This window comes from Equus quagga, chromosome 6, assembly GCF_021613505.1.
Source record: "Equus quagga isolate Etosha38 chromosome 6, UCLA_HA_Equagga_1.0, whole genome shotgun sequence".
Classification (NCBI taxonomy): Eukaryota; Metazoa; Chordata; class Mammalia; order Perissodactyla; family Equidae; genus Equus; species Equus quagga.
This window is the reverse complement of record NC_060272.1, coordinates 76,418,779-76,434,992: the sequence shown is the minus strand read 5'-3', so window position 1 is coordinate 76,434,992 and position 16,214 is coordinate 76,418,779. Positions and strand designations below refer to the sequence as shown.

The window sequence follows — 16,214 nt, the reverse complement described above, 5'->3', positions numbered from 1 at the left end:
ACCTTCCAGATCTAGGTGCTTATGTGGAGTAACCAAAGCCAGGAGTCAGCAGCCTTTCTTCTCTGCATTACCGTGCCTTCCTCACCCACTCTCCCCATGGGTGAGTGAAGGCCCTCTCTGTTCCAGAGTTCTTCTCAGCCCTCCCTCTTGCTTTGTGTCCTTGGCCCCAGGAGAATGTTGCTGTCATTCATCCCCTCCTCCCCCGGGGTGGTCAGAAGCTGGGCAGCAGGTGTTCACACCTTTGTTGGTGGGCTGAGACCTCTCTAGGCAACCTGGGTCAGTTTTGCCTTTACTAGAATCAACAGGGCCTGATTTCTTGCTGTATTTCTCATAGAAGCTGCAAGTTTCCTGAGCATTCATTCATGGCTTCTGGGATATTTGGATGCTAGTACTTAACTGGGGAAGGTGTGAGAGTGAGTGGGGAGTAAACCAATAAGGTAATTAAAAATATCTCAATGAGTTCATATTCTGCTGTCAAACTGTTTTTCAAGATGCTGACTCAGTTATAAGTAAAATCAATGCGCTTGCCAGAGGGACTCGATGGGGAGAGGGGTGGGCCCAGGAAAAAGTGGAAAAGGCACTTTATGTTTGATCTCAGTGGGAGTCCCAGCCACCTCAGTCCTCCTTTTGAAGAAGAGCTCTGCTATAAAGTTGCAGCTTTTGAGGCCGTTAGGACTGACAGATTTCTAAATGTGTTAGGAAGAAAGGAAGCAGGCAGTCACTCTGTGGAGAAATAGAAAAGTAATGTTCATTGTGTCTGGTGTTAAAATATGTTCTGCACCCATTTCCAATGTGTGTATAGGCAGTGTCATTTTACATCATCAAACAATTCTCAGACACCAGCTGGGTGTCCTCCAGCTCAACTCAATTCCAACACCGTCTACCTGGAGATAGCCTCAGATCTCACAGGTGAAAGCACAGTCCCACAAGAATGCCCCCTCACCCAACCTCCACTTCAGAAACCAGTTGCAAGTCCAGGTTGTCACCTGTGCTGCTTTTCGACCAGCTATAGATGGGAGGGTCCAGTGAACCCCTCCTTGGGTTTGTTTAATTTGCTAGAGCGGCTCACAGAACTCAGAAACATTTTACTTACTAGATTACTGATTTATTATAAACAGATATAATTCAAATAGCCAGGTGAAAGAGATGCATACGGCAAGGTATGGGGAAAAGGGTAAGAGCTTCCATTGCCTTCTTCTGGTGCCTCACTCTCCCCGAATCTCCACGTGTTCACCAACGTGGAAGCTCTCTGAAGCCCATCCTTTGGGGTGTTTTTTTTTTTTTAAAGATTTTATTTTTTTCCTTTTTCTCCCCAAAGCCCCCCAGTACATAGTTGCATATTCTTCGTTGTGGGTACTTCTAGTTGTGGCATGTGGGACGCTGCTTTTGATGAGCAGTGTCATGTCCGCGCCCAGGATTCGAACCAACGAAACACTGGGCCGCCTGCAGTGGAGCACGCGAACTTAACCACTCTGCCACGGGGCCAGCCCCATCCTTTGGGGTTTTTATGGAAGCTTCATTACACAGGCATGATTGAGTAAATCACTGGCCATTGGTGACTGAACTCAATCTCCAGCCCCTCTCCTCTCCCGGGGGTAGGGGGATGGGTAGACCGGAAAGTCCCAACGCTCTAATCACATGGTCAGCTCCCCTTGCAAGGAACCCCATCCTGAGGTGCTGGTCCCAAAGTTGCCTCATTAACATAACAAAAGACACCTTTATAGCTCTCATCACTTAAGAAATTCCAAGGGTTTTAGGAGCTCTGGCCAGAAATGGGATCTAAGATCAAATATATATATATTTCATATTATAAATCACAATATCACAGGTGTTAATATCTCATTCCTTTATGGGTTATTTTGTGACTGATTTCTCAACTCTTGATGAAAATAATAACCAAGATGTAAATGAACTTTTTCTAATGCAGTCCCTTAAAATTCTCAGTTCAGATAATTTAACAAGTGGTTTACTAAATGAAACTGTGACTGTTTCTTTACCAAATTGTCTACGCTTTACCATTGAATCATTCAGGTCAAACAAATAAATTCACGTCACTCATCCTTTAACTAAACTACTAACCGTAATTTTCCCAAGTTGTACAGGTTGTTCACTGCACAAGGCTGCCCAGCGAAAGAGGTAAAAGGGACTGAAACATAGTCCGTGCCTCTCCACCCCTCTAGTGCCCAGAGCCCACCTGAAAAAAGGACACAGTTTTTTTTATTTGCACAAAGGGCAGCCTGCTTGCCTTGTCTCCTCCCCTGGTGCTGTCATATTCAACTCAGTCCATACTAAGAACTAGGTGTAATGGGTTTTTTAGTTCCTGTCTTCTTCCTGCCCTCATTTTTACAATTCCCTTTTGACGCTTAAAGACGTTTGTCCCCCTCCTTCCTGTGGCGTTTTTGCATCTGTGATAGGAGTCACTCCTAAATGTCACTGGGGTCGCAGATAATTAGTGCTGTGAACTAAAGTAAAGGGGTGTTGGAATCCCTGTTCCCACACGTCATCCCGAATTTCACACGCATTTTTCAATTCCTGTAGCCGTTGGCCTCACAAGTTTTCTTATTAACCTGGTTTTCCTCACAATCAGCAGATTACAGATAGTCTAGACATCTTATCAAGGCTTTCTGCGTGAAGCTCTCAACCCTCAGCTTTCCAGAGCATCCTCTGGGCTCCTTTGTAGTCGTTTACGCCAATTATCTTGCCTTTTTTTTATTTTAACTTTAAATGGGCTGAGGCTGGGAAGTTTGTCTGAAAATTTCTATTTGGAACAAGGCCCTTAAATTAATTTTTCAATTGTAGCTGAGCAAGAGTTGTTAAATGGTCTTCTGTAACAGCCTTTTAAAACATTCTTTACAAAATTAAGAAATAAGCAATAAAAGTCTCCACCACTCTGTGCCCAATTTTCTACTTAGTATTTCTAGGAGATATGAATTTAAAAACCAAGAAAACAAATCCTTGACTGAGCCCAGAGGCTTAGAACACTGACCCGGTGTCTACTATTGCTAAATGACTTTGTGGCATCAACATGCACTTCAAATATAATGGTAAAAATAGGAAAGTACTACCTCATGCTATTTTAGTGAATTTTGAACTAAAATATCAAAGATTGTTATAATTTGACTTGCTCATTTGCAAAGAATAGTTTTGTGTTCTAAAGGTTACTTTATAGTTAATTACTTAAGTGAGAGTAAATATATTATGTATTTCTCTTAAATGATTTTCTTGTAACTCAAGGAGAAACCTTTTGCAACAGCCAGTATGTTTTCATGGCAAATGTCCTCTGATACGTGTAACTACCAGTCATTAAAAATTACAGTGTAGGGGCTGGCCCCGTGGCCGAGTGGTTAAGTTCGCGCGCTCCGCTGCAGGCGGCCCAGTGTTTCGTTGGTTCGAATCCTGGGCGCGGACATGGCACCGCTCATCAAACCACTCTGAGGCAGCGTCCCACATGCCACAACTAGAAGGACCCACAACGAAGAATATACAACTATGTACTGGGGGGCTTTGGGAAGAAAAAGGAAAAAATAAAATCTTTAAAAAAAAAAATTACAGTGTAAAAGCAATTTGACAAATTTTTGAAAAGATTCACGTTTGTGTGCACACACACATACACTTATATAGTCTTAGCCATTATTATGAGCATCATTAGCTGATTTGAATTCCCAATAAAGATTATATGGAGGAGCTATGAGCCTATGATGTAATGCCATCTACTGACTTGGTATGCTAACCTATAAAACTGGATTTTTCTATGGAAAGTATACATGGCTATATTCTCATTGCGCTATGGATCACAAACTGAAAGTTCCCCCCACTCTCGTTCCCAACCCCCTTATGTATATTCTTTTCTGACCTTTTTCTCTCTATTTATAGAGATACTTACCTATACAAACATACCAGTGTTTTTACATAAATGTCATCACGCTGTGTAATACGCTCCACAGTTCATGTTTTACTTAGTATATTTTGGAGAACATTCCCCATTACTACATATAGATCCATTGTGTGGTTTTTCACAGTATGGTTTCCTACAGTCTTTTTAACCACTCCTGTGTTGTTAAATATTCAAGTCATCTCCAGTTTCATCTACAAAAAGCCTTGTGGAATAACAGCTTTCCTTCTAAGCAGGCTGTAAATATTCCACCAAAGTGATATTGCTCTAATTGGACCTTTTTCACCCTAGTGCCTTGAACATAACTCATGTTCAATTTATGTATCATCATCCTGTGCCACAGCTTCTTTGTTGCTGACAGATCTTATTTGATGCTTATTTGGTGTGCCACATAAAATTTATCCAGCCTAAAGTGACTACTGGTTCAAGTGATGAAACAACAGTACTAAATGATGGAATCAGTGATTCAGTGGTGGCCTTGTTAATAGGTAAAGTAAAAATACATATAACTTTTGTTCTCCCCCTCTGCTACTGCCTTAATTTAGTACTTTTTACCTGGATGATTGCAAAAATCCTTAGCTTTGCCCCTTAACCACCTATATTGCAGCCAGGATGAACTTTCTGAAACATACGTCTGACCAACTCCAGTGGCTGGTACAGTGTCTGGAACATAGGTGCTCAAAAATGTTGGCAATGAGTGAGTGAATGCCACTACTCTCATCAAACTCTTTAAGGGCTCCTCTGCCTTCAGATAAAGTCCCCGTCTCTCCCTGCCTGCCCCTGCCCCATCGTGGTTTGAGTCCTGATGTCACCAGCCCCATCTCCCTCCACATCCTTCTCATTTTGTTTTTAGTCAGTGTTATTGAAGTATGACTAGCATACAGTAAGATACACCTTTTTCAGGCATACAGTTCTACGAATTAACATTGGATTTTTAGCATGAGAAACTACCAGTTTTCCATCTGCCTCCCACAGATGATGAGAAGAATGTCACAGAGTTCTGGGGACAGATGGTGGTGATGTTTGCACAACAGTGTGAATGTACTTAATGCCACTGAATTGTATGCCTCACAGTGGATTTTACCACAATTAAAAATGCTAAAAATTTTTAAAAGAATGTCACAAGCACTTTGAGGCTTTAGTCTCCTCGAGGGAAACAAAAATGTACAGACAGACCGTTTGCTTGGGGAGCTTATTGAAGGTCTGAAGAACAGACGTTACATGTAGTGTTTTGTATTAAAACCAATTAGATGCTAAGTTTTGTAGCTGTGACTAGATGGATCATACTTCTCAGAAGGTAAGATCCTGTTGTGGGCAGAACTTCGTAGCCTCAGCAGGCAGGTGGGGTTCCTATTAGCCAGCTGGAGGGAGTGCGTTCCCTGTGTGTCTGGGTTGGGGGACAGGAAAAGGAGTACAGTTAGGAAAGGCAGGGGGATGAGGTGGATGCGGTACAGGAGCAGCCCGGGAAAGTGATCTGAATGACCCCACAGGAGTTGAAAGCTGGGTGGCCCCTCCCTTCTGGAGTGGGCAAGTCACATGGTAAAAGCGATTTCAGAAAATTCGTCTGTCAGTATGTGGGGTGGATGGTAAGCAGAGACCTTTAATGGAATTTTGTAGTTTTAACCTGGGGCACAAATCATGACCATTATGTAACAATTGCCTGACATAATTTATAAGCAGAAAGGAAAGACTGATTTTTAAAAACTCTTTGATTTTGATAATGGGAGGACGTTACCTTAAATGCAAAGATTGGGGGTGGGAGATTCGAGAAGGCTTTCTATAAGTTTTCGAAGTCTTGGTGTGATTGCTCTATGGTGATTCCTAAAGAGAAGCATCGATTAAATTCTTTAGAGTTCTTACATTATTTAACAAACTAGGAGTTGGTTGTTCAGAATATTTTCAAAGCATAGCAGTGTCGGCATTTTAAGCATTTATTAGGTGTGCATTTGTCCGTGGACTTTCTGAATCCCTAGGAAAGGGAAAACGTTTGGAAAATTTTTAGTGATAAACAAACTCAAATGTAAAAATAATAGGAAGATTACTTGAATGTAAGCTATATTTCAAAAAATTATGACATGGGTCTTTAGAAAATATGCCAAATTATCTTTGAAATAGAGATGTGACTTTGAAATTATGATGGCAATTGGTCGTTCCTAATACAGAGAATAACGATAACATATGGATATTATTGTGAAAAAATGAGAATTATATACCACTTAGAGTGTCTACTTATTTTTGGCAACGTATATAAGAAATTTTAATGTTTTCTTGTGGTCGTTAAATTGGTATGGGATACAGGCCAGGAAATGAGATGCATATTTAACGTGGAGGTCTGGAAATATTATCACTGAATGAGAAGTAGGGACTTAAACCATGGCAACTTTGAGGCCGAATGAAACCTAACCAACGGAATTTAGTCGAAAGCTAGTTAAGACTTGTCAATATCTGACAAACCCAAAACAAGCAAACAAAAAACCTATGCTCCACGTACTACGGGGTATGAGAAAGGCTTACCAGCATTTCGTTTTCTGTGTCTTCAAACTAAAACAGTAAAATGAATTATGGTTCATGTATAAACTGCCATTCTAATCCAGAAAATTCTCAGTAGAGGAGCTCTTGGAATTTTTTATTTTTTCTAAAAACATATGCCTGTTCTCTGTAGCTGTTTTACAACTTTTTGGTTTTTTCTCCATTTTTCAGGTCATTATTGTTTGAAAATGATTATATCTAAATTGCTTGTAGGCAGCCCCTTCTCTCATTTACTGTCTGACTGGTTTCTGGTTTGGGAGCTTTAATTAAATATGTTAATGTGCAGAGATGTTGTGGGTTTGCTCAGCCCTATTCCACACTGCTGGCTGTTGTCCCAGAATGACCAGATCGCATTGCAGATGGCAAAAGAAGGCACTGGCTTTGCTAGATTTTGCTCTAAATGTTAGAACAACAGAGAATAGATGTTCTAAACCATGACCAAAATTTTATCCAGTAACTTTTCCCCGTTTTGGATATATGTGTTTCATTCTTGACACACAAGAAATCTCTTTGTGGTAAAAGACAAAATTCTTGATAGCTAAGCTTTCCTCTTTTGGCCTGTGCATCTGCCTTGCCAGAGGTGGCTTTATGTTTCCTCATATAGGTTTATTATTTGAGGGGCTAGGTAGGCAGCCACAAGCTTAATGTTAGCCTGTTAACAGGTAAAGGTGAATTGAAAAACACACTCAACATTTGGACCTCTCTGTAAAGGCAAAACCATCCATTTTCTATTAAAAGCTTTAATCAGGAGTTGGCAGGCAGAATGCTAAGACAAGGGGCCCTGGGACAAGCCCCACCAAGTTCCCCATTCAATGTGGAGTGGTGGTGGTGAGTACAGCGTGAGAAGAGCTGCAGTGTTTGATGGTTATTTGCACAGGTGTGGTGTCAGAACCATTCCAAGAACACCCAAGCTGTGGAGTCCATGACTACCTGAGTGGTTCCTATTTTGTGCTGATAGTTGTTGATAATTACAATTTTAATATGGCAGGAGAAAAACTATTTCAAGAATGACTTCCATTGGGCAATTTGAAAATGGGAATTAACTAGAAATAGAAACATTCTGAATAGTACTTTCCTTGCCTCGTGCATTCTCATCCTTCAAGTCAAGCGCTCTTGGGTCGTGGGGATGAGATGAACAAGACAGCCCTTGCTCTTGCAATTGAGCGGGGACAAGAACTCCGGCAATTAGAATACAGCGCGGTGGTGCTGGTTAGAGGAAGACAACTTGTCGTGAGGACTCTTAGAAGTGGTGGGTGGGGCCTCAAGTCTCCAAGATGAAATGAGTTAAGACTAGAAGGATGAGGAGGCCTAACCAGTTGAAGGGGCTGGAGGAGAAGGTTGTTAGATCAGTGTGCCAAAGAGAGGCCTGCACCTGTCTTTCCAATTCCGCCTTCTCTGTTTATCTCAGCTCTATGATGAATGTCAGAAGTCAACTGGCCCTTAGTAAACATCAGGGAAGAAGTGCAGTTTGCTTGGGTTTTATGTTTCAGTAGAAAGGTGGCTGCCGAACTAGTTAGGCATGTGCTTAGGAGTGTTCTCTCAAAGCCTAGTTGGTTACTGCTGGTTTATAGAGTTTATTAGCAAAAGGGAGAGGGGGGAGGGGTGACAGGGAGGAGGAGTTACAAAGCCAGAGCAATATTAGCAGTCTGGAGGAATTCCTCTACAAGATACACCATCGCTTTGAACTTTGTAAAAATAGACTCTTACTGCCTTTTACATGTGACAATATATGCTTTGTAAATGATATTTTTGCAACTGCTTTACCTAAAAAGGATTATTATAAAGACCTAATATTCAAAAAAATGTATTTAGGCCATGATGTTTTAAAAATTGAGTCTCTAACTCCAGATAATGTTCAAACTTCTCTGGAATAAAAAAAAGTACAAGTCCAAAAACATAATCGATGCAAAGGCCTCATGGAGCTGATGTGAACTTTGAGAGGTCTGCTGTGTGCTGGCGCTGTGCTTTATTCTAGGGTGCCACCCTTCCTCCCCACCTGGTGCTGAGGCAGAAACCAGTCAGCCCCCAGCCGAGGCTGCAGTCATCGCCTCGGGGCGCTAACACTCACAGATTCCGACTTGCTTCCCTCCCTTAAGATCCTGTTGCGTTCAGGGACAGCAGCTGCGTGGTTTAGTACTGGTGCTGGTGAGGGCGAATGTTACTCCTATTTAATTAACAAAATGATTATGACGTCCCGAAGGGCGGGGACTGTTTCTTTCTGACTTTGCCCCCAGAGAGGACTAAGTACACAGTGCTCAATAAACGGAAAGTCAACTGTGCGCATTTCAGTGGAGGCCAGTGTGCAGGAATCTATTGGGCTCTTTGTTTTTTGATTTTTTAGAATATGAGAGAAGATTACTTAAGTAGCATGTTACATTATTTGTCTTTGCTTTTACGAAATGCCTTTCTGATCTAACTTAAATCTTTCCTGGTGGAATTTTCATGCAGAGAAGAATAGCCTTCAAGTGTTAGAAGATTAGTTCATTTTGCTATTTGTTTAATCTCATCATTTGGCAGAATAAGGGATAATTTTGGTTGCATTCTTTAAGCTCGTTCCTACCTTAAACTATCTTTTATTTTGGCTGAAACTCTCAAAAAGATTTTTCACTCTTGTTAAGTTGATTTTACCAATTAGGGATTTTTGTACTGTTTTTTTCTTGCCATTTTACTGTGTATCACTCTCCTCTGTTTTTCTTCCTATCCTTTCTTCTGCCGGTAGAGACCAGATTTTCTAAAAATTTTGAAATCAGTTTTCCTTTAATTTTTAAAATTAATTTTGTGATAGTGTCTAAGCACGAATCCACTAGTCATGCCTGTCTATGTATTTTCATCTCTGTACACTCAAAAAGCACCATTCTGAGCAAGTGCATTTCAGTGACATTTGATTCAAGGGTGGTAGAAAGTCCACGATCAAGAATGGAGACTCTGATTATAGGCTGTAGAAAGGATAAGGTGACCACAAAAAGAACGCCTTCTGTAGCAGATGAAGGAGAAGATGACAGGAGGAGTTGAAGGGAATTCGTAACATATTGCTCCAGTGGTGGAAAATGATCACTTGTTTTGGACAATCCTACATTTGCTTGGAGGGGATCAGGCACAGAGTGCCTTCTCTTCTGCCCCTTTTCTCTAAACTGGTCAGCCTGACTTAGGAAAGAGACATAGATTTTGGCCCATAGTTTTAAAATCTTTTTATAGGCAAGTAAAATGTATTATTTATGATAATACAATTCATCTTTCCTTTTCTTGGACTTAGGAGTTTTTTTACTTTGACCTTTAGTTAAAGTAGTTATCATATTAGTAAATTTCACATTAGGAAGCCCATCTCTCCTCTAGTAAATGCCTGTACTTTCAAGTGGTAAATAATCTCCATCACATTCTGACAACTCATTTGAGCCACTGTTTTGGTTTTCCCACAGATGTCCTGGGGGTTTAGAGTGCCCCTCTTAGTTCCAGTGTCCTGGCAGATCCAGTGGGCTATTTAAAGAAGGCTCAAGAATAGGAGTGATGTACATGCTTTCTTGCCTGATCTTTCAAACCAAGGGAAGCCACAGTAGATTAGTACTATTAAATACTACTTGTTCCTCCAGAACATGCCAATAAAAGAATAGTGATGAAAATAGTGGCCTCTTTTATCTGGAGAGTATAGGATGAAGGTTATTATTGCCTCTTTACCTAAGTTGCATGTTGTTTTGATAATCTTTTTGTCAGTCACCTATTAATTTGAAGTTGCTTTTTCATAACATTGGCTATTAACTAAAAGCTTATACCTCCTCATTAGCCTCACCCTATTGGTTTCCTTTATTCCTTTGAAGGTATTTATTAGTGTACCACTTTCTTTTTTCATAAGGCATAATTTACGTGCAGGAAAATTAGACCTTTTTAGTGTACAGTTCTTTGAGTCTTAACAAATGCACGTAGTAGGTCATCGCCGCTGCACTCAGATCCAGATCAGTGCCATCACTCCAGAAACTGTCCCCAGCCCCCCCTTTGTACTCAGCTTCTGCCCCCTCCAGCCAGTCCCTGGCAATGACCGGTCAGTTTTCTGACCCTATAGTTTTGGCTTTCTTAGACTGTCATATGAGTGAAATTGTACAGTATATGGTCTTCTGATTCTGACTTCTTTCACTCAGCGTAATGCATTGGAGATTTATCCATGTTATGTCATGTGAGTATTGGTAGTTTCTTCTTTTTTATTGCTGAGTAGTATTCCATTATAGGAATAGGGTTTCACTTGTTCTGGGAGTTCTGGACGCCCAATCCCGGGGGCTGTGAACTAGGACCAGGAAGTCACTGGACTCCAGGTAATATGGTACTTTAAGGAAGGGCTTGAGTAAAATTTGACTAGAACAATACTGACCATAATAAAGCAAGATGATGGTGGTGGAGGGCTGAATTGGCCTGGTGAAACCCCGCTGCTGACGCTTCCTGGGGAGGAGAAAAGCCAGGAACTGTTTTCCTAGAACCACTCTTCCATCTGCTGTGTCACTGGTGACTGCCATTAGCAGAGAACAGCAGGGTTAGGGCAGGCCAAGGCTCCTAGGTCAGACCAGCTGGGGACTTTGCTTCCTGCTCAAGCCATGCAAAGTTGGGCATGCCTCCTGACCACTCCCAGCCTCAGTGTCCTTCCCAATATATTGAGGATAGTTGAGTACATACATTGAAACGTTTGTGAGGATTAAGTGAAATCATATAGGAAAGCCTTTAGTATACCATCAACCCCATAATGAGCCCTCAAGTTCACCTTTAGCATTATTTTAAGGTAGGTAGTATTCGACAAACCTTACGACTATGGTGTGGTTTTGGTCTTGAGGCTCTGCTAGTTCAGGTTTCCTCCCAAAACAGGAATCTGCCCCCGATCAGCCTAACAGGCGTCTAGTCCACCCTCTGCTGGGAACCTTCTGGGGAGGAGCCAAGTCTTCCTTACTACATCTCTAGACAGCTCTACCTTAACTGTAGCTCTTATACCCTGCAACTAAGTCTAATCACTGTAGAGCAGAAGGACCATGATGAAATCTGTTAGATGAACTCGAAGTTTGCTTGCTTCCTGTCTGTGCATTGCTAAGAGTTGAGGTGCTGATAAATAATTATATTCCAGTAATGTGGTCACCTGTTCAAAACTGAGAAACAGTTCTTCTAACGTTAATTCTAACCCAGTCTTCTCTCCTGACCCAGAGTGGTATTTACAGATTTCATTAATTATCCTAGAACTCTTGATGCTCACACACTTTGCCTCAGTTAATCAAGAGCATTGAAATGAAACATTAAAACTGATGTACTTGTACCTTAAAACTTCAGCCCCTAAACAGTCCACTCTGGTGGAATTTGCTGGAAGGAATAGAACATGAGTTTTGCTGGTTTCTTTCAAAGCTAAGCCAACACCTGTTGACTGAAACTGGTTTTCCAGGCTTCGCTAGATTAAGATGTCTGCCTATTTCAGAGACCAAGAAGAGCCACTGCCTCTGGGCGCCTACTAATGACCTGAAAACACAACTTCCGCTCTCCCCGTGTGCCAGCTGGGTAGGGATTCTACTGTCAACAAAGATAATGTCAGTTCTTTCAGGTGGGTGAAGTGCTATTTTGATCTTGGATATTTTCCGCCTGGACCAACTATACGCTTAAAATATCCAGGAGTTCCACAGTTACATCTGCCTTCAGGGTGCTTTGAAATTCACTTGCTTTGGGACACACCACCATAAAAACAAGCGACAATTAGATATATCCTGGCCACTATATGTGTTGATATGAAAGTGAAAAATAAGTTTTCTTGGACTCATTGCTGTTCTTATTGCTGAATTTATTTGAAATCTGTAAAAGCTGGGTGCATTTTGTATATGCTGACATTTTTAAGGGGGGAGGGGACTTGCCAGAAAAACTTACCCGAAAAGGCAATGCTGTGAAAATTTCCTTTGCTATTTGATAGATCATGATAAAGGCCACTGGTATCTCCCGTTTTCTTCATCTGTTCATAGCATCGTTAGCTGATATAAAGTATGCATTTGACTTAGTAATTCTTACTGGAAATGTTAAAAACTCACATTAGGCATTCCCAATATCTTGTTGCTTTAGCTCTGAATGTGTCTGAAAAGACTGATGGAGTAGTCACTATGGGAAAGTCATATAGCAGTTAGGGGTTTTTCTTCCCACCTGAATGACATCAAACAGATGGCCATTGTTTCTACACTGGTCTCCTGGGCCCGTCTTCCCAGCAGTGCTTCCTGGAGTAAGCAGTGCCATACACTTATAAGAACCATTATATACACATGCCCTTGGGGTTTTGTTTTCTTTCCTCTTTCTTTTGTGGTTCGATAGAAATCTGTGATGGAAATTCCTGGGGCTGCCTCCCACAGGAACTCTCACAGGATGCCTCTTCCTACAACTCTCCTCCTTGTCAGCCACCAACTGTAACTGTAGCCAGGGCCGTGGTTCTCCTGCCTCTAGCTGGAGGTATGCAGCTAGGAGTGATGACTGACAATTCTGCTGCCTCTCCTTTTGCCCCTGCTTCTCTAGCACGTCACAGCATTAATCCCACAAGTGATATCTGCCCATATCAAGAAATGCCAATCAATGGTTTCTAAACAATAAGCATAAATGGGAAAAAAAAAACCCTAAATTCTACTTAAAACATTTGTCTTTATTGTTGCTAATTAAGTTGGTAGAATAAATTCTAAAGAGTAAAATTAAAATAATATTTGAAATAAAATTTTTCTGTCTACAATGGATTAGAAAAAAGTATTTAACTTAAATATTAATTAAAAAGATATAATGTTGGGGCCAGCCCCATGGTGTAGTGGTTAAGTTCCGCATGCTCCACTGGGGGCAGCCTGGGTTCGCGGGTTCAGACCTCCAGTGCGCACCTATGCACTGCTCATCAAGCTATGCTGGGCAGTGACCCACATATAAGGTGGAGGAGGATTGGCACAGATGTTAGCTCAGGGCTAATCTTCCTCAGCAAAACAAAATATATAATATTTAAAATGAACTTAAATGTACTAAATCTGTAGTAAGAAAAGTGCCACTATAAAAGTAATGTGAATAAATCAAAAGACCTACCCTACCCTTGGATAAGAAGAAATACGTACGGACACACACACAGAGGTGTACACATACATACATATATGCATACATATGCATACACATATATCTGTATAATATATCACAATTAAAGTATCAAAACAATTATTAAACAAGGAAATGCTGAAGATCATAAGAAAATATAAATACGAGAAAATAGCCTGGAAATTTTGAAAATAGAAGTGTGGAGAAGTTTGTCCTACCTTTGTTAAACACAGTATAAAGGTGTAGCAAAAAAGCAATTTGGGATGTGCATGGACAGATCAAGAGAACCCCATAAAGAAAGCAAACATATCCAAATACAGCTGGCCCTTTGGTTTATGGTAAAACTGGCGTTTGAAATGAGTGGGTAAAAAATACATTACATAAATGATGGTAGGCAACAGGGGGCCATTTGGAGAAAATGTTACATTGGCTTCATAATCCTTGCTTTACTCTTTTCACCAAAATTAATTCCAAATGGATTTGAGGTTTATTTTTGTTTTTAAAAAACTCCATGTAATGAAAACATAATGCCTTCACATGTTTCTAAACTTTAAAACCCCATCCAAAGTTAAACATCGTAAAATCTCCTCCTGTCTCTGTCCGTGTCGTTGCCCCTGCCCTCTCAAGGCATCCCGAATACGTCCTTCTGGCATTTGTTTATGTGGATGCCAGCTTATGTGATTGTTCATCACTGTGCCTTTCTTTTTCACACAAAATGTTGCGCTCCGCAGAGGTGTTCTGCACCTTCCTTTTGTGCATCACAGCATATCCCAGGAATCTTCCCATGCCCGTACCAGAGGGCCTCCCCGTCCTTTCTCAAACTGCAGAGTGTCAGTTAGGTGAATGGTGTATTTAGCCAGTCCTCTATTGATGGGCATTTGGGTTTTCTCCAACTTCAACATTTTCCTTCAACAAATTATGCTGCAGTGTTGGATAAATTCCCAGAAGTGGGACTTCCATGTCAAAGGGTAAATGCATTAATAATTTTGATAAATGCTCCCATTTTCCTCCTTCTTTTTTTAATTTCTAAGAGTTCTCTTTAAGTTGGGAAGATTAGCCCATTGTCAGTGGTGTGAGTTGCAAGCATTTTATTTTTCATTGTAGTAAAAGATTGGAATCATCCTACACTGTTCACTGCAGGTTGGGTTGTGTGGGACGGAGACTCTAAGAGGGAGTTTAGCATGAGGGATGTTTCTTAAGGAATGCCCTTGAGATCAACATCTATCAAAGGGAGGGAAGGGAGCACGAAGGAACTGTGGCTCAGGTAAATGAATGAAACCCTAGGTCTGACAGTTGGCCAGGGGCCAAAGCCAGGATGAGAAGACATGTTCCTGCTCTCAGTATAGCATAGTCGTAGGCTGCTGCTTCCGAGGAGAGCATCCTAGAGGAGGCCATGGATCAGGAGAAATGATTCCTAGAGAAATGACTGAGAGTAAGCAAAGAAACGCAAGGAAGGAAGGTTTCCCTAGGAAGAGGATGTATAAGTGAGCCTGGGAAATTGCAAGTAGCTCTGAATGGTTGAAGGTTGGACATGAGAGAAGTGTCTAGAAATGCAGGGGGAGAGAAAACTAGGGTGATATCAGTGAAGTGTTGGATATGTGTGTGTCACGGCATTTTAAGCACAGTAGCAGTTATGTGATGAGATTGGAGCTTCTGAAAGATCATTCTGGTAGCTGTTCTTCTTGGCGGCTTATAGCAGAGCAGCAGATTCTATTTTCCAAAGATGGTTACAGCAATATGTCTTTAAGTCCCGTCCTTTTCCTACAAAGTGCCTCTGACAGTTCTCCACTGAGCAGTGGGGCTGTGTTCCCTTCCCTTGAATCTGGGTGAACCTTTGTAACAGACTCAAACATTACACACCAGGTGACTCCCAAGGGTAGGGCATGACAAGGGGCAGCCACCCTTGGAACCCAACTGTCCTGTTGTAGGAAGATCAGGCCACTAAGCCACGTGCAGCTTTCTGGCCGACAGCTTCTCTTAGTCTCAGCTGCCTGCCTGTGAGTGAGCGGACTTAGAGGAGGCCAGCCCCAGCCTTCCAGCTGATGCCCGTGGAGCAGTGCGATGCCTGCTACGCCCTGCCCAGTTACAGATCTGTGAGCAAAACTAATGTCTTTGTTTCGAGCCACTGCGTTTTGGGGATAACTTGTTAAGTAATCACCATCACTAGAACAAACAGCTGGGCAGATGGTGACTTTAAGCAATTAGTTAATGTCCCAACAGACCAGCAAGTTTCTTTATCTGCCAGGTCATGTTCCCTTGAGCCAGTCACTTTTGGGAACCCAAAAGAGTGTTTTGTACAGGTGAAAAATTTGTTGAAAAGAAACCTACTTACAAGGACCTTGTCGCCATGAAGTTTAATGATCAGGTACCAGGCAAACTACCATGCCTTCGGCACAATCTGCTCTCCCTGCCCTCGTATTCTTTTTACCTGGACTAAAGCTATCAGTTTCCTGATGACAGAAAAGTACCAGATTTTCCTGTTGCCACACAGTGTATGACGTTGTCAAAACTCATGGAACTGAATACTGAAAAGGGTGAATTTTCCTGTGTGCAAATTATACCTAGAAATAAATAAAAATAGGCAGAGAGAGAGTCTAGTAATTGCTTCTTGATATTTGAATCAAGCCAAACACCACATATATCAGACAGGTCTTCCATTTCTATTGAACTCCTCCCTTTTCTCGCTCTCGCTCGCGCTCTCGCGCTCTCGCGCTCTCGCGCTCTCGCGCTCTCGCGC

General features: G+C 41.6%; 1 protein-coding gene across 1 annotated transcript in view; it reads left to right on the top strand.

Annotated features, from left to right (window-relative positions):
* Positions 1 to 16,214, top strand: part of ATP8A2 (ATPase phospholipid transporting 8A2) — a 589,227-nt gene that overhangs the window by 359,523 nt on the left and 213,490 nt on the right. The window lies entirely within an intron of this gene.